Genomic DNA, 7,978 nt, shown 5'->3' with positions numbered 1-7,978 from the left:
TGCCCCTGTGTAAGGCCCCCTGGGATGCAGGCCTAGTTTCACCCAGACACGCACATGAGTAAGGTTTCCTCTGAGTATCACACTGAGAGCTATATTTTGAAATTAATAAGCAGGTCAGACATTGAGTCAGTAGCCAGATGTAGGACAGGAAGTGGAAAAAGCCTGCCACTTCCGTGCAGGTGTTTGGGGGGCCTTGGGGCGGCCCCTCCCATTTCCATGACGTCATGGCTGCCGCGAGGGGCAAGTGGGGCACCCTTTGAAGCTCTCCCACAGAACCCACATCCTCTGGAAAAAGGAGTTAAAAATACCGAGTTAGAGATAGCATCACCCCAGGCCACGTGCCGGGGCCGGGAGGGCCGGGCCGTTACACCACCACGACCGCAGGTGCGACAGGAAGGCGGCGAGCTGGGAGAGGCCGGCGGGGCCCTGGCGGCTGCACCCACGCCCACGGCAGGCAGGGGGGCTGCGCACCCCACGGCGAGAAGTACCCCCGCCCCGCCTATCACCCCCTCCCCGCCAGCCAAGCCCTAAGATCAAACCTTGATCTCCCTCCATCACACCATTGCTTTATGCAGGACAGGCCCTCTAGGCTTCTGTCCGGCCCGCCCTCCCCGGGGGGTGTGGGGCCACATCTCCCCCTCCTACGCACAGCTGGAGCTGGTTCTCCAAGGAACCGCTCCAGGTCAGGGTTGAAGTGCAAGATGATGGTCTAGAGGGACATCTGGCTCTCGGAAGCCAAGGAGACCAGGATTCAGGAGGCCGGGAGATGGAGAGCCACAGAAGGACGCTCTGAACCTGAGACCTGAAGATCGCGGGGTTTGGACGTCCGGCCCCGTGGTAGTGACCCAGCCACCCACCTGGGGGCAGCAGAGCTCCACCAAAGATGCCTCTTCTCCCTTAATCCGCTTCTTTTGAAGCAGGAAAGCCCCCAAACGCTTAGGAAAACGTCTTTTCGGAGGAAAATAAAAGGACAGGAGACTTCCTTCCAGGAGCCGAGTCCCTGCCCTTGTCCATCACTGCCCTGGGCTCCTGCCCGGAGGAGAGAGGGTGTGGGGTCTGGCCCCGGTAGACAGCAGGGGGCGCTACCTGCCCAGGATCACCAGGCTCCTTCATCCAGCGCACTAGATAGGAGCCCCCAAGGAGGGGTTGGGGGAGCCCGCTGGGAGCCCGGAGAGAGCTTTGGATTCAGAATCAGGGAGCCTGGGCTGGCCACCAGGACCCACCATGCCCTCTGGGCATCTCACGAACCATCCACAGCTTCAATTTCCCAATAGGATCAGCGCTCTCTTACAGGGTAGCTTAAGAACCAAGGCTCCTCTCACAGTGTAGACCTGCCAAGTGCAAACACAGGCCAGGCCCCAGGGATTCAGGCTCTGTACAAACTATATGACCACACAGATGAAGCTCAAGAACAAGCAAAACTAATCACCAGCGACAGAAATGGGAACAGTGGATGCCTCTGGGGTACAAGGACTGGCTGGAAAGGGGCCCCAGGGAAGCTTCCAGGTGGTGGAAATATTCTGCATCTTGATTTGGGTGATTTACACAGGTATATAGACATGTCAAAATAAGCCCAACTGTACACATAAGATTTGTGCACTTTAGCACAAGTAAATTATACCTCAATAAAGTACTGTTCCTATTAACACATGCACCGTTTCAGCATAGTGAACTGAATGCACATTTTAAGGGAATGCCCAGAAAATTGGACGGAGACCCTGCCTGCAGGTCAGTAGAGCTGGGTCAGGCTGGACCACCACGCTGAGATAAAAGTGGGGCTGCTGCTTCACTAGGCCAGCGCCCAAGGGAGCCCAGAGCTCTCAGCCCACCCGTGTGTCTCTGTTGCCCACAGTGGACAGGTATTTCTCTCCTCACTATGACCCCAGGAGCTTCTGGTTACACCATCATATGCATTTTCTTGCCCCCTCCACAGCTTCCAGGAGAGCTTGAGGGAGGGGAAATTACAGCACTGGGAGGCCCTGGCAAGGCTGCAGCCGATTTTCAGAACAAAGCCAGCCCCCCCAGCCCCAGGGCACTGCAGGCCCCCCACTGCTCTCTTTGCAACATCCCTGAACACTCTTGCTTTTCATCTCCCCTCTTACCCTCTGGGGGCCTCTCTGCTTTCAAAAGGGCCCCCTTGGGGAGTCCCCGGCAGTTAGGACTCTGCACTTCTACTGCAGGGGGCAAGGGTTCAATTCCTGGTCAGGGAGCTAAGAATCCACATGCCACATGGTACAAGCCTCTCCCCCAAAATGGGCCCCCTTGAGTCCTGGCTAGACGTGAAGTCTGAAGGAACGAAGGTAGGCCACCCCCCAGTGGGTCGTTTCTCTGGGCAGCCATCGTCCCAAGCCAGAACACCCTACATCATCCCAGAGGGGTCTCATCACCTTTGGGAAAAGGGCAGCCCGTTCTCACTGTTTGTTTTGGAAATGTGGGCACCCTCCCATTCTAGAGGCAATAGGATCCAGGGGAGAGAGCCCTCCCATTGTCAGATTCTTTAAAAATCCCCCCAAGAAGCAGAAAGTGTGCTTGTCTACCCTTTTCCTGAGCCACCCACACAGAATTCAGCCAAGGAGAGAAAAAGGAACGATTAGGGGAAGAGCATATAAATGTGAGACATGGCTGGCAGGACTTCAGAGAGTTTGAGTAGATGAAGGACTGTGGTTCAGAGAGTGGTCAGCAACTGGTCTCCATTTCATGCTTCCAGCCTTGATTGGAGGAAACTGGGCTAACATGAAACAGGACTTTTTTCCAGTGGAGATGGTGAGACACTATTTTTAGCAAACTCTAGGGCGTCCTTGCCTCTCCTTGCTGACCCAAGTTATTCCAGTGATTTACCAGGGGACGTGGGTGGGGCGACATCCTTATCTGGAATCTTTATGAAGAATAGCGTGTCTGTGCAACACCAAAGCAAACATGATCTGGCTTTGACCTTCACAGGAAAGCTAAGCAGCAGGCAGGGTATGGTCCCTCCCTTTCACAAATGGAGAAAGGCGAAACGGCTCACTTGCCATTCCAGTGAATGAGGCCCATATCAGCGCCAGTGGACGCTCAAATCCCAGGTGCCTCCAGATACAGCCATCACAGAGGAGAAAAAGGAGCAGAAAAAGATGGGGTCTCAGGACCAACTGATCACCCACTCCCACCCCTGCCCCAAGACTGGTGTCTTCTATTCTGTCCGGATTTCCCTTCCCTCTTCAGGACTCTTGACTCCTCTAGGATTAGAGCAGAGTTGCAAAACAGTTTGCTTAGGAGACACTCCTTTGGTAAATGTTATTAGTCATCTCCTGAGGCAACGCTTTCTGCAAAAGCAAACTCCAGGACTCAATCACGCAGCAACGAGAGTTAGTAAAGTAATACCTAGACACACTCCAGCTGCCAGTGACTGATGATAAATGTCTCCTGCTTAGAGCTTTCCTGACCACTGTGTCTAGGGAGCTCCCACCTCATCCCCATTCGTGATCACTTCATACCATTTGTGTCCGTCACTCCACTTAACAGCAGTTCTATTCATGTGCTGATTTGGCCCTCTTCCTGACTAGAATGTAAGGCTCAAAAAGGGAGTTACCTTGTCTGTTCTGATCACCTCTGCATGTCCTGGAGAGTAGGCACGCAAATATTTTTTAACTCAATGATGGAGTCAGAGGAAGAGCTTCCCCATCAGATGTCTCTTATAGTATCTTGAAACTAGACGGGGTACTGAAAGTCACTCAGTCGTGTCCGACTCTTTGCGACCCCATGGACTATACAGTCCATGGGATTCTCCAGGCCAGAATACTGGGGTGGGTAGCCTTTCCCTTCTCCAGGGGTCTTCCCAACCCAGAGATCGAACCCAGGTGTCTCTCATTGCAGGCGGAGTCTTTACCAGCTGAGCCCCAAGGAAAGTCCAGATGGGGTAAAAAACATTGATAATTTTTTAAGCCAAATGTTGGGTATCTGTAAGTTTATCTCTTGACATGCATGCATGTGTGTGCATTGTATGTCTGTGACATTTTCAGTAATAAAAAGTTAAGAAACAAAGTTGTTCATCCCTGGGATTTAAAAAAGCAGAGCGGGTTCAAATAGCAGACCCCAGGGATGTCTCTAGAGACACCTAGGAAGACCTGACCTTGGCCACCACAGTCCTTTAGCTGGAAGCCAGTAGAACTGGATGTGCAGCTGGGGGTGAAAAGCAGTACGTGAGGACAGTTTTCCGCATTTCTGACGACTGCGCTCAGGGTACCAATACACTTGTACGGCAGCCGTATTAACAAGGTACTTTCACTTGTATTTTGTCGGAACAACAGTGAGAAGTCCTATTAGCCCCATGCTATTCTATCATTTTCTCATAAAGCCTAACCCAAGTGCTTTGAAATCAGACAGAAATAAGATTCAAACCCTCACACTGTCGTCTGAGTTTCCATTTCCTCATCTGAAAGAGACTACCTTCCTCTTCATGGGATTATTGTGGTTGTTCAGTCACTAAGTCGTGTCCAACTCTGCAACCCCATGGACTGCAGCATGCCAGGCTTCCCTGTCCTTCCCTATCTCCTAGAGTTTGTTCAAACTCATGTCCATGGAGTCGATCATGCCATCCAACCATCTCACAGGGAAATATAAGTAACAGGACGCTTAATACCATGCCAGACATACAGAGGGCGCTCAGTGGTAGCCACTCCTGGACAACAAGGCTGTATCATGTCTCTGGTGATCCCACGTGCTATGCAGCACCATGCCTGGGTGCCTAATTATTGGCTAAATTTGAGAGACAAAACAAAAGGTCTTCAGGTCAACAGACAGGAAGTGGCAGAACAAGTCCTTGAATCAATACCTTCAGGGCAAACGAGGTACTTCCGGCAGTAGCCGGCTGCCCAACTGGAGTCTTGAAAATGCCTCTCGTTTTCACCCCATGGACAGGTCTGCCTAAGCTTGAACCTGCCTATTAATTAATTCAACCTAAGCAAGTATTATTTTGTTCCTCAGAAGTCTTTTTCTCCCCCTCATTTCCTTATCTAAGATCCTTGTTCTGTGAAGTATTGTTTCCTCGTGCAGGAAAAATCCATTTATTTATTTTTAATTGAAGGATAATCACTTTACAGTGTTGTGCTGGTTTCTACCAAAAGGAAAAATCCATTTTTTATATTCGCTAAGTTTTTAAAAGTTAAAGACAGGAAGCCATACAGCACTCAGACTGTAGAAGCCCTGAGCCGCGAGCCGAGATGGGGGAGCACACGGTCACACAGCGCCCCAGGCCCTGGTAACCACCCGGCAGGTCTGCTGAGCCTCCAGAACCAGAGAGCAGGCCTCTCTGACCCCCACCCCCAAGTATTTTCAACCATCATAACAAAAGTGTTTTGAAGACTAAGATGAAAGGATGTGATCAAAGAGGCCAAAGGTATTGGCTGCTAAGAGAAGAAAACACAAACGATGGTTTCCATGTGATAGGGGGCAGGAAATGTGTGGGCAGGAGGTGCTCAGGGCCGGGCTTCCCGCAACTGCAAAGAATGGCAGGGACCAGACCATGTACAGGGCTTGTGGCGAATGGTTTCCGGCTCCACAAAAGAGCATAGAAAATAAAAATAAAGCCACTTTGTAAAGGTGTTGAGCTGGAGGCAGCAGAAAATGCTAGACTATAGCTCACTCTGGGGCATGGTACTCAAAATCCATTGTTGCAGCATGCTCCTTTGGGCACCCATGTGTGAGACCCATAGAGGGGCACCATCACAAGAGCTGATGGGTATCAAGACCCAGGTTGGAAGACCCATTTGATGAAAAAGATTACCCATCCTGGTTCAGTGCCTCTTATCTTAAAAAAAAAAAAAAAAAAAACTAAGAATCAGAAATCCCATTGGGGAGAGGGGGGAAAGTACTTTTTAAAATTTCACAGGTAAATTTTCTGCATCTAGAGTTGAGAACCACTCAGCTATTAAAAAGAATGCCATTTGAATCAGTTCTAATGAGGTGGATGAAACTGGAGCCTATTATACAGAGTGAAGGAAGTCACAAAGAAAAACACCAATACAGTATATATCAACGCATATATATGGAACCTAGAAAGATGGTAACGATGACCCTATATGTGAGACAGCGAAAGAGACACAGATGTAAAGAACAGACTGTTGGACTCTGTGGGAGAAGGCGAGGGTGGGACGATTTGAGAGAATAGCATTGAAACATGTATATTAGCATATGTGAAATAGATCGCCAGTCCAGGTTCAATGCAGGAGACAAGAGTGCTCAGGGCTGGTGCACTGGGATGACACTGAGGGATGGGATGGGGAGGGAGGTGGGAGATTCAGGATGGGAACACATGTACACCCATGGCTGATTCATGTGAATGTATGGCAAAAACCATCACAATATTGTGATTAGCCTCCAATTAAAATAAATTTTTCAAAAAAATAGTTGAGAACCACTGAACAAAGCCCAAAAATGGAGTTTTATTAAACTGAATTGAAACTCAAGAGTCTAAAAGCTGTCCATAGGCTTTTGCCCTACTGCAAATAGTGAGAAGACAACACGAGATGAATGTTTCCCACTGACGGTCACTGGCTTGGGTAAATCACGTCTGAGATGACAGCTAACCCAATTAAGTGGGTGCTTGGTATCTGCCCCAGGTATCTCAAGATCATGGATAGACATTAAAATGTGTATATCAGAGGCTCTGAAAGTTGTAACATCTTCCTTGATAAAATTAGTACTATTCCCAGTTTTTAAGTCCATTTATACTGCTTTTCTTATTCAAAATACTGGTCTATCAATCTACACTAAAAATTGTTCAGAAGCCTCCTGATAAAGATGCATGCCTGTACATACATTTGAAAGCATTATTAGTTATGAGTGAACTAATATCCCTCAGAAGGGTAAACCATGTCCCAAGGACCAACAGCCTGCCTTTGTGATATGGTTTTAGTGAAATACTGCCAGACCATTCAGTGATGACGACTCCTGACCCAGAATTATTCTCAAACCTCAGTGTGTATCAGAGTTCCATGGAGAGCTAAAAAACACAGAGGCCCAAGTTCATTACTAAGTTCCCAGAGAACTGTGAGATAAACCAAGATTTGAGAACCACTGGTCTGGATGGGTGCCTCTCAAACTTCTAACATGCACGTGTTTCACAAGCAGACCACGTTAAAACAGCTTTTGCTTCAGGAGGGAGGTGGGGCTGGAGAGTCTCCTTTCAAATAGACTCCTAGGTGATGTCAATACTGCTGGTCAATGGGCTACATTTTAAGGAACAAGAATCCAGTGGTACTTCTCCAATCTGGCTGCCTATTAGAATCTCCTGGGTAGCTGTACAAAGTAAAGATGCCACCCCCAAAGATTTTTATTTAATTGATCTGGGCTGTGCCCTGGGCATTGAGATTTTAAGTTCCCTAAGCAATTCTAATGTGCTCCCAAGTTGGGGAACCTCTAGAGCCCAACATACCAAGGCAGCAGTCAGCTAAATTTAAATAGTGGAATCCTCAACATAGCTTATTTCCTTCAGCCCCCAAGATGGAAATAAGGCCGCCACCACGATACATATAAATATGCCTAGACTTCAGCCAGCAGACCTATTGTTCCACCCAAGCGTGTCATGAACTCTGATCTAAAACAAGTTACAAATCAGAGCTTCAATTTATTCATCTACCTAATGAGGATTGGAACCCCTGAGATAATAGTAAGAACAAAGTGAGGGTATTGGTGAAGGTGGTTCGGACAGCAGTGTCTCATAAATAAGCATATACACAACTCCAACACTTTTTGTACTCTTCTTACACTAGAGATATGTATTTCACTTTTCACCACTAAATCACAGTGAAACAGATATAAATGGGAAGGCACACACATAGCTCAATTTCTCACAAAGTGCTTAATGATGGAGTTCCAGGAATGCATTGTGTCCTAACAGCAGAACCACCGGCAACAACTGAAGGATTAGTAAGGGATTACCAGCTCCAGGGAAAAGACAAAGGGCTCTACTTTCCCAGGGTTGTCAGAGGTGCCTTTTGTC

The sequence above is a fragment of the Muntiacus reevesi genome, chromosome 7 (genome assembly GCF_963930625.1).
Source record: "Muntiacus reevesi chromosome 7, mMunRee1.1, whole genome shotgun sequence".
Classification (NCBI taxonomy): Eukaryota; Metazoa; Chordata; class Mammalia; order Artiodactyla; family Cervidae; genus Muntiacus; species Muntiacus reevesi.
The sequence above is the reverse complement of the archived record's forward strand: the minus strand, read 5'-3'. Positions refer to the sequence as shown.